Source organism: Camelus dromedarius, chromosome 4 (assembly GCF_036321535.1).
Source record: "Camelus dromedarius isolate mCamDro1 chromosome 4, mCamDro1.pat, whole genome shotgun sequence".
NCBI lineage: Eukaryota > Metazoa > Chordata > Mammalia > Artiodactyla > Camelidae > Camelus > Camelus dromedarius.
The window spans coordinates 311558-322098 of NC_087439.1; the positions used below are offsets into that span (position 1 = coordinate 311558).

The 10541-nt window shown below is 40.3% G+C and overlaps 2 long non-coding RNA genes across 2 annotated transcripts in view; both read left to right on the forward strand.

The window, feature by feature from the left end:
• The window catches only part of LOC135321194 (uncharacterized), a 41441-nt gene extending 34158 nt beyond the window's left edge, over positions 1–7283 (forward strand). The window contains exon 3 of the long non-coding RNA XR_010380762.1: positions 7207–7283. This is a non-coding gene — a long non-coding RNA (uncharacterized LOC135321194). The remainder of the gene's footprint in view (positions 1–7206) is intronic.
• A 67-nt stretch (positions 7284–7350) lies between these two features.
• On the forward strand, positions 7351–10015 carry LOC135321195 (uncharacterized). Its single transcript, XR_010380763.1, has 3 exons — positions 7351–7392; positions 7943–8083; positions 9871–10015. It is a non-coding gene; the product is annotated as an uncharacterized LOC135321195 (long non-coding RNA).
• The last annotated feature ends 526 nt before the right edge of the window (positions 10016–10541 follow it).

Consider the following 10541-nt stretch of genomic DNA (forward strand, 5'->3'; position numbering starts at 1 on the left):
TGAGGCTGGAAGCTTTCTGAGAAGGCCAGTCAGAGGCCAAGTCCACCAATCAGAAAATGATGAACTACCTCAAAGTGGGTTTAATAGAAGAAAAGGGCTTCCAGGTAATCCGATGGGCTGTTCAAATCCCTTTGGTGAGAAGCTGTCCACTGTCTGTGGTTGAGCTGATTCTTTGCTGTTGAAAAGTCTGGAGTAGATGAAGGGACTTTAAAAAGCAGAAAGGAGCGATTTCAGGTGGTACATCCACACCGGGGAGAAGTGATGGATGACCGCCTGTGTGAGGCATAGACAGAGTCCTACAAACTTCATAAAACAGCTTCAAATGATCTTCCATCTGAGTGCACTTCATATGGGGTCCAGTTCATCACTGGTCACGCTGAGAGGGCAAATATTAATGATGGCAGAAAGGACACAGAGGCATCAAAAATTCTCAGTCATGTTCCCTGTTTAAAGGATGTGGCACAGTGTAATATATTTGAGCTGGTTTTTCACTGAACAATTTTTGTGTTTTCTGGGACTCCCCAGTGCCCCAACGTTCCATACAGCTGGGTGTCCCCTCAGTGCAGCTCCGTCAGCGGTTGCCCTGGGCAGACGCGGTGTCACGGGGAGCAGGACGGTCAGCGTCCCCGGTTCCTCCAAGCCCCGTCTCCTCATCCGCAGTGCCGGGTTTCTCATCCATGTCTACTTAGTAGTGTTGCTGAGAATCACACGTGATGGTTATCAGGTGTGATTTGTGGTTGTCTCTGTGATTGGCATATAGTCAATATTTGATAGAAACACTTGTTTTTTTATTCCAATTGTGGCTCCTAGATTGCAGTGGTTTTTAGTCTGCATTTTTTTATATCTTTACTCATTTTTAAATATGCACTTATTTTTATTTATTTTTTTGAGGTACTGGGGACTGAAGCCAGGATATTTTGCATGCTAAGCAGGTGGCCTACAACTGAGTAACACCCACCCTCCTGGTCTGCACTTAAAAATAAATATTGTAATACACAAAAGAGCTCTTAAACACCATCATGGGACATAGTCTCTGTATAGGCATTTGAACACGTATACTATATCAAGAAGAATAAATGTTGTTGGGACAAACCTTTCTGAATCTGTTAATGTGCTTAAAAACGATCATAGCTAGTGATAAACACGAGACTTGGATCCAGTACTTCTTAGGGTCTGTTTTGTCATCATGGGAAATTACATTCTACAGAGAAGGCTAATTGGGTCTCTTTGATAATTGGATGGTTTAGCAGATGATCAAGGCTTTCAAAAGCTGACAGTTTTGTATGTTAAACTAACTACAAATTTATCTTCTAGAAGTTGGAAGTCCTAAGCTTGTGAAGTGCCCAGTAATCCAGGGGGAATATGTTTGTGTCTCTGTGAACGATTGTGTGTGTGATTTCAGGAAGGTAGAAATAAGTTCCATATAGACTTCTGATACCTTTCTCCTCCAGTTCAAGGTGTAGGCATATATTTACACAAATAAATTGATGTTCTTTTGTCATTTGGCATATTGGGAATAAGAGGTTCTCATACTTGTTTCAGAAGGGTTGGGGAGCATGAGCTTAGAAAACGGGAGGAGAGAGAGGCCGGGAGGCACTTCACACTCTGTGCAGGATTTGAGGAACAGTAGCTTTTCTTTTCTCTTTTATTCTAAAGCAAACTGGCACTGAATTGTAACTTACTATTACTCAGAATTGCTTTTCTAATCAGATATAAGTGCCTCAGATTTTTCAAGGCAACATGAATGATGAAATGTGTTTTAACATTTATCTTTAAAAGTAGTTTTATTTTTCAAGGAAAAGGCTATAGCCTGTTCTTTCTTCCAGCGTCAAAAGAAATTCTCATTGATCTATGTACATGATCTAGGTGCTTAGTTTCTTTGGGGTTTTTCGGTTTTTTTAAGTGCTTGTTTCATTGTGGTGTGAATGAATGTTTAAAATTTTTGGATTTTAATCTTTAGAACATGCTGATTTATCAGAACTGTTAAAAACTTGATTGTTCTTTGGTCGTTGTTTGGTGGAGCACCCTATTGATTTCTGCTGTGTGTTAAAGAGGGAAATTCTTCGTCTAGCCTGCATATCATTAAGTGAATGGCTTGCCGTGTGCCTTTAAAATTCATTGAATGCATTGAGCATGTTTGTCCAGTGAATTTTGAATTGACTCATAGTATTACTTTGTTTTTTTTCTGTGGCTTTTGCTCCTGTCCACAAGAATTTGTATTCCCTGTTGCATTTTGTATACGTGTTCTTAACAGGGGAAGATATTTTGAATTTTACAGAGGTGGGTTTTCCTATCCCCTCTGAATGCCTTCTGTAATTGATACAACAAAATTCTGTTATTGCAGTGCTAAATAATTTCATAAACTATTTTTTGGCTTAATCAGAAGCAATAAGAAAGAGTGATAATAAAAAATACGAAAACCTTCCTTCCTTTGAAGAATATATATCAGGTGGTTAGGCTGACGCATGCTTTGTGCCTGACATACTTACTCTCATGTCATTGTGTATCATGATTCGGAGATGGAGATACTTCAGGTTTATAGATTTTTGTTTTAACATTTGTGTTGAATTCTTTCTTCAGGCTGATGTTTCCTGTTTGGTTTGTGGAATGTGTAGAAGAAGGGAAACAAATGCTTTTTTTTTGTTTTCAGGAGGCCTGAGTTGCTGATGAGAAAACAGTTGAGGGTGGGCTGAGGAACAGAGTGACACTCCCTCTCCTCCCGGCTGAAATTGATGAACAATAAAATCAATTAAGTGTATCGATATTTGACCAATTGAAGTTAACGTGCTCAAACTGGCTAGTTATGCCCAATGGAAAGTATTGAATTCACCGGCAGATTTAGGTGATTTACCAAGTAGAAGCAGCTTAGAGCAATCAGAAAAATCAATCCTATGATGAGCTATAAAAAGTATATAATATCTTTTATTTTTGAAACTTTTCTAAGTTAAGTTGTGTAGAGCTAAAATTAAGTTTCAAGCACCAGGAGTTATGAGTGTGGGTGGTTCTGTGGGATCGTTATTCAGGGATGTGCATAGACCCTTCTAGAGTGGCTGAAGCTGGCAGGAAAAGACCCAAAACCAGGATTTGTCATCCCAGGATATTCTCCATAATGGTTCAATGTGGGAGCCCTTGATTGGGTTAACAAATTGTAGCAGACCCAGGCCGCCTGTCAACTTTAAGAAGAAAAACTATGCTTAGTAACTGCTTTGCAAGCAAGCGCCTGTGCATCCTCACTCCTGTCTCCTTGCCTTAAAAAACAGAGACAATGCTTTGCTTGCGTAGTTGAGGTTTTAGATAGCACTCTGCTCATTGCAAAGCAAGGACCCAGGACCTCAGCTATAAAAGCTGGGCTTGTGTGCTGTTAGATAGTCTGTTATCCGCAAAACAAGGAACTGGCAGGTTTGGTGGTCTGTTTTGAAATTCACATATCTAAAGAATGTATTTTGTTCCCCTCACCCCATGACTTCCCTAAAGACACACTAAGACTTTGTACTCATGGTGGATTCTGTAATCTCTGTCTCATCCATTTTTCCCAAGTTTCTGCTTACTATCACACAACTGTTAATGACTATTTCCTTTGATTATACACAATAAATATGGGAGCATTTGATAGGCTCGTGGAGTTGGCTCCCTACTCCCTATCGATTGCTGGACTTTTTCCAGTCTTGAATAATCATTCCGTGTCTGTAAGATTTCTGCCAGCCAGAACCCACAGTTCCAGGTGAGAAAGATGCAGGTTTATCTCTCCTACCCGAGGGAGAGAGAGTAGAGGATTGAGATCTGCTTCCTTGTGGTCCCTTCCTGCCCCAGGGCAACTCCAGTTCACCTGCAGCCTTCTGGCCTCTGCTCACAGGGCCTCTGTCCCAGGACTGACTGCAGCCTTTTCTCCCCCGGTCAACATTTCCTGTGCCTTTCAGTACTTGGTCTCTTGTCTGCAATTGAAACCTGGCAGATGTGATGGTGGTCTGCATGCTGGTGGGCAGTCACTTGGGGCTCCCAGGAACCATGCTGATTCTCCTGAGTCTCTCATTCGGGGTTACGAGCACCGTAGGAAGCCCATTCACGTGAGGTCAACACAGCATTGCGTCGCTTTCATTTTATATTTGAATTTTCAGTGGAGAAATTATTTGTAGCTAACTGTTCCAGATTTTCGGCCTCCTGCTTTCCTCACCACCATTTCCTTGTTGGCTCTGGTGCTTGTTTTAAGAACCAGGTTTCTTCTCTGGTCATTTTTAGCAGCTGGGCTTGCCGAATCCTTGATCTTCATTTGAAGCAGAATGCTTCCTCGTGATGTCAAACTGATTTTCCTATTTCTGAATATTTCGTGTAAACTCAGCAAGTGTTTCAAGTGAAATGCTCTTATCCAATTTCAGTTTACCCACATTTGAAGATCTCCTGCTTTCATGCTGAGGGCAGTTTCTTCTTCCTGTAATAAAATTAGCAATTTGCGTTTACTATGGGAAGTTACTGGCCCTAGGTGCTTTTGTTCTTAACAGTTTTAATACAATTCACTCATTAAAATGTACAGCGGTTTTTACTCTATGCCCAGAATTGTGCATTCCAGTCAATCTTAGAACATTTTCATCCCCCAAAAGGAAGCCCCATATACATAAGCAGTTATTCACATCTTCCCCATCCTCCCCCAGCCCCAAGGAGCCACTGTTCTCTCTATGAGGATTTGCCTGTGCTGGACATTTTCATGTAAATCGAGTCATTTCAAGTAAATGAAACCGTCTATTATGACTGACTTCTTTCACACTGAGTAATGTTTTCAATGTTTGTCAAACTTGTGGCCTGAGTCAGTACTCTATGCTTTGCAATTGCTGAATAATATTCCACTGTATAACTGGGCCCCACTGTTTACCCATTCATCAGGTGATAGGCATTTTGTTTGTTTCTGCTTTTTGTCTGTGATGAATAATGGCGCCGTGAACATTCCTGTAGGAGTTTTTATGTGGACACTTGTTTTCAGTTCTCTTACGTGTGTGCCCAGAGAGCAGAAAGGCTGGGTCATTCATAAACCAAATGTTTAACTCTCTGAGGACCTTCCAGGCTGTTTTCCAAAGTGGCCTCGCTGTGTTAAGTCCTCACCAGCAAGGGCTGGGATCTCCGCTTCCTCTGTGGCCTCATTACTGTTTGTTATTCTCTTTTTGAGTATATACTGCTGTAGTGAGTGTGAAGCAGTTTCTCCTAGTGGTTTTGACTTGCTTTCAATTATAGCTAATGATATTGAACATCGTTTCTTTGTGCTTATTGGCCATTTGTATATTTTCCTTGAAAAATACCTTTTCAGATCCATTATTCAATTTTTAATTGAGTTGCCTTTGTATTGTTTAGTTGTAGGAGATTTTTTTTTTTTTTGGAGATACAAATTCCTAATCAGATAAATGATATGAAAAAATTTTCTCCTGTGTTGTTTTATCACTTTCTGGATTGTGTCATTTGAAGCAAAGTTTTCACTTTTGATGAACTCCAATTTATCTCTGTTTTCTTTGTTCCTTGTGCTTTTGGGGTAATATTTAAAATCTGAGGTATTTTATTTAAACTTTTATATATAAAATAACTTAATTTAGGAGTGTTCTAGGAGACGGGTGCTGTTGTTTTCCCCACTGTATGGACAGGAGACTGAGATACAGAAAATTTCACTGTCATATCAGTGTCACAGCTACCCAGTGCTGTGGGAGTTCAGACCCTCATGTTTGTCCCCAACATCTGTGCTTTTCATCAACATGCTCCACTCCTTCCTGGAATCGTTAATGAAAAAGTGTTTCCGTTTTTGATTTCTTCTTAGTTTGTATTCTCTTTGGGGACCTCATCACCTCATTTTCCTTGCAGAGGTCAGTGTATGTTTATTTTAGGTCTCATGTAGGCAGAAGCATTGCTATCAGTTAACTTCTTTATTACTCACTCTCCAGTGATGATTGTTGCTAGTTGACCTAATCAAGTCATGCTTAAGTCTTTCCTGCTCATGACACTAAAAACACAGTCATGACTTACAGAATGCTCAAAGAAGAAAGTACTTGAGTGATTTTATTTTTCTAACAAATCAAACCAATCAAATAAAAACCCCTTGTGTTGACACATATATAAGCCCTCCAGAATAGGGTCACTGTCTTCCTTGTGTTTCATTGGTTTGGTCACATTGTCTGGATAGTGCCTTGCTGTCCAGCAGTTTTTTTTTAGGATACAGTGCTCGTGAACCATTTTAAGGACAGAATTTTGACAACAGACTGTGTTCATTTCACGAGGGAAAAGATCATATAGAAATACTGCTCTGATCTATTTTAAAATTTAGCTTGGAATTTTGAGAAGAGTTCAGGGAACCATAAAAAGATTTTTTCACTAATTTTAGAACTATATTAGACACATTATGGTTACATAGCAGAGTAACTTATCAACTAGATTTGACAAGAGGATTGTATTATTGATTATTTGTTTTAGTTGAAATATTCTACCTGGGAAAAAGTAATCAGTGCCCATAAATGAACAAATATGTTTGTATTTCTATGCAACATGGGAGCAGACTTCATATGTTTCTGTATAATATATATAACTGTGTTTTAATATGTCTGTCAATGTTTTTATAGTTTTTCAGCAATGTTGTAGCCTTAGAGTTCGTCTAAGAAAATTACCCCTGATTCTAGTGCAGTTTGTACTGCGTATCCTGTCTTATGCATGGGATTCCACTGTCCTCTCAGTGAGGAATTTCCTCTCCTACTGAGGTAGTAGCAGAGTTAAAGGAACTGTGATTTCTAGGACTTTGCTCTCCATGTGTTTGCAGTTGGCTGTCAAACATGATTTTACCTTTCTTGAGTTTTCATTGTTAAATTAGAATTTTGGAAATAAATATTAATATGTTGCATCGGTCTCCTTAGAATCTTGATGTGTTTGTGCTTTCAGATTTCAATTTATGAAAAATGAAAATGCACTCTTGTTTTTAAGTAGTCCTTTTTCACTAGATATTTGTTTACCTCTTTATAATTAAAATATATTTTTTCCCAATGAATGAATCTGTGTGCATGTTTTAAAAGATACCTTACTTTTTATTTTTCTTATTGTAAAAGATATATTCATTTTAGAGAATTTGGAAAATAAGGATAAACACAATAATAACTTAAAAATGGCCTCAAATATCACTTGGAGATACAGTTGTAAGGTTTGAAATTGAGAATTACAAGTCCTCTCATGTTGTTCTTCTTTTACAAGTACGTTTTGGTTACTGAGACCCTCGAATTCCCATATGAATTGTAGTAGCAGCTAGTCAGTTTTTGCAGAGGAGCCTGCTGGGATTGTAATCGAAACCACGTTGTATGTATGGATCGCTCTGGGGAGCACTGCCACTCCAAGAGCACTGTCTTCTGATCCAGGAATGTGCGTGGTGTGTCTGTCCAGGTATTTAGGACTTCTTTAATTTTTTTCAGCAATGCATTTTGTTTATAGAGTATTATTTTACTTTTTTTCTTTGCCTTTATACTGAGTAAAAGTGTGCAAGTTACCGGGATCAGAAGTGTATTTGAGCCCTGCCAATTGCTGCCACCATGTAGGCTGCGCTTTCTTTGCCCTGTGAAAAATCTTGCACAAAATAGGACCTCAGTAACCCTCTCTTGAATGAATAATTATATGATTGTTGGATGATTCTTGAGAGTCCTTCTGATGATGTCTTTTTCCCAGCCTTTCCCCTCCTCTTAACTATGCCCTTTGTCTTCCTTTCATCTAGTCTGGTTTTCAGCATGCCTGTGGCATTGATTTTCCCTCTCTGTACACTCTTCCTTTCACTGGTACATGATAATGTTACATGTGGGCTGTGGAAACTTGCTAGATGTCAAGAAAGTGCAAATCCATGGCATGGTAGTATTTTCAGACTGTGGTATTTTTTATCAATTGAAATTAAATAAGGCTGACCCCCTGAGCCCTCCCGTGAGCTCTTTTCTCCTTCCTACAGGTGATACTGCTCTGGTTGCTGCCTGTGCCCTACCCCCAGCCTTGGTTTTGGAGTTGAGTAAGTCACCATCACTGGAGCCCTCTCTTTAAAAGATGAAAACATTTGCTCCTTCTCCCTGGTTGGGGACTTGGATGAGATGAGGTACCAGATAAAGAATGCAGCCCCTCTTATTCTGACCCCTGCTCTTTCCGTTGTACTCTTTTTGAAATAGTACAGTTCAACTGTATAAAGATTGATTGTGAGCTAATGAGATAGACAAGACAACCGAAAATTTATTAAATATCCTTTCATGCCAGAAACAAATGTATTATACACACAAAAAGCACATAAAGCACGGTAGTACTGTGGTTACAAACATGGGTCTGAGATCGAGTCCTGCTCTGTAGTGACCAGTCCTGTGAGATGGAGAACTGGTAGGTCGGCTTAGCCTCTCCCATACTTGTTTCCTGTCCTGCAGAGACGGGTCTCGCTAGGCGTCCCTCCACCTTAGAGGTGCTGTGGGGTGTAAATGACGCACGTGGGCAGCCCGAGCACAGCTGTTCATTCCTCGTAAGTGCAGGGTAGAATGGATTTGAGGAGACAGCTTTATGACCACCCCGTGTAGACTCTCAGTGCGCCAAAGGGATGTCTTCTGGTTTGGATGTGGGATTCTCACTTCTCTAAATACCCAAAAATTGTGTTATTGGGCCTTGCTGATTTGAATCTATTCTTTAGAAAGTACATATTGTAGATATATTTTTCAAGCATGCATGCTTTTTTTCTTTTATTATTTATAGTTCTACCCTCTCATCTCTTGTTGTGACTTTTCATGGAATCCAGGGAAACAGCCCTAAGCCACCTGCCTCTTCACACGTCTCCGTGGCGGTTTTCTTCCCTGACTAGAAGAGGGTTCTGCATAGGAAATTTTCTTTGTTCCCCTTTTCTTGGAGTCTCTCTGTCTGTCTGCCCACCTCTCACCTGTCCATCTGTCCAGTTCTCTACCCACACATTCTTCTGACTTGTTCCAAAAAGCATTTCAGGCAGCTTACAGAAGAACAGATACCAAAAAACAGGTGAGAAAATGGGGCCAAGTTCAGACAGTGAGGCTAGGAGGCGAGCTTGTGTGAGGGTTGCAGGCGTGAGACATATAAGACTTATAAGATTGCTGTGACTTATAAGATCGACAGCAACAGTGTGCCTGAGGCTCCCAGCAGACACAGGGAAACAGGGTTTGTGGGAGATTCTCACTGGATGTGAAATAAATAAGTGGATGAGGAGAAGCCCAGCCTTTCCAGCTACTAAGGCTTAGGAGAATATTTTGAGTGTCTTCCAAAATCACAGTATTTCATCTTTTCCTTTGTCAGAGTTCTATGTATAGTTGGTTATATTCTATACCTGGAAATTTCTCCAAAACTGCTTCCCACGTGAGTCTCATGGCTCGGAATGGGGTGGTTCTGCTCATTGACGGGTGTTGGCCAGAAACAGAAAATGACATCCTCCAAGAAGCCTGGGATTTGTCAGTTATGTTTTGTCAGTTCTGTTGACTTCAGAAAATGCTTTCACAGTTCCTCTCCATCTGAGGAGGCAGCGTGCTCTCTTTGCAGCATCAGGAGCTCAGGGCCACGGGATGGTGGGGGCTGACTGCACTGCCGTCAAGACAGCTGAGGTAGTCACTGCAGGCATGGTGCTTTCACGTAGTGCATTTCATGTTCTTTAATAGGTTTCAACAGGGAGTTAATTGAGTTAATTAACATTTAATAAATATGATGCTTTGTTGTAACGACAGTTATAGGCAGAATATAAGCTGTGAAGACTTTAAAAACGGTTTCATTACTTAAATTTCAGCAGGGAAGATTTAGTTTATCTTATTTATGCCTCTCTTTTACAGTAACAAAGAAACAAGACAGAAAAAGCAGAGGATGATTTCTGTTCTTCCTCTCGGCTTGCAGGTGCCCTCACCTCCAGTGGCATCCATCCAGACACCAGCACTGACACTGGCCGTGCTCAGATCTGCCTCAGCCCTGAAGACACAACTGACAAATAGAAGGGGGCCATGCCCTGTTACAGCAGGTGCTCTCACTTTGTGGGTCCTTATGTTACTGCGCATTGTTATTCAGGATCGCCCATTCTACATTGTTTGAAGCTGCTGCGGTGTCTCCTAGTTATTTGTCTCTGTAAGTACTCATGTATTTTCTCCAATGCATGGTACTAGACATCTAAAAATGCTTTTTTCAGATGAAAAGTAATGTGTATTTAATATAATAAGTCTGAAAAAAGGGGCAAAAGAGGTTATCCTTGTCCCACTACTCAGAGACAGTAATTAACACTTTAACATCTATTTTCTGTCCTTTTCGTCAGTGTGTATCACCTCTGTCATAAAAACCAGTGAGCACTCTGTGCCTGTTTACTGTGTGGAGACCTCCATTTTCCATTCGGCTTATTACATGTTTTTCTGCAATATTCTATCTCCGCTGGCATGATTTTTAATGACCAGTATAGCATTATGTCTTGTGGAGGCATCGTCCATTTTACTTCGGACTTAAATAAACTTTAAATTCAACTATACTTAACTGAAATACTGAAAAGAGAATTGTGGTGGTACCGAAAGGCCCCTAAATCC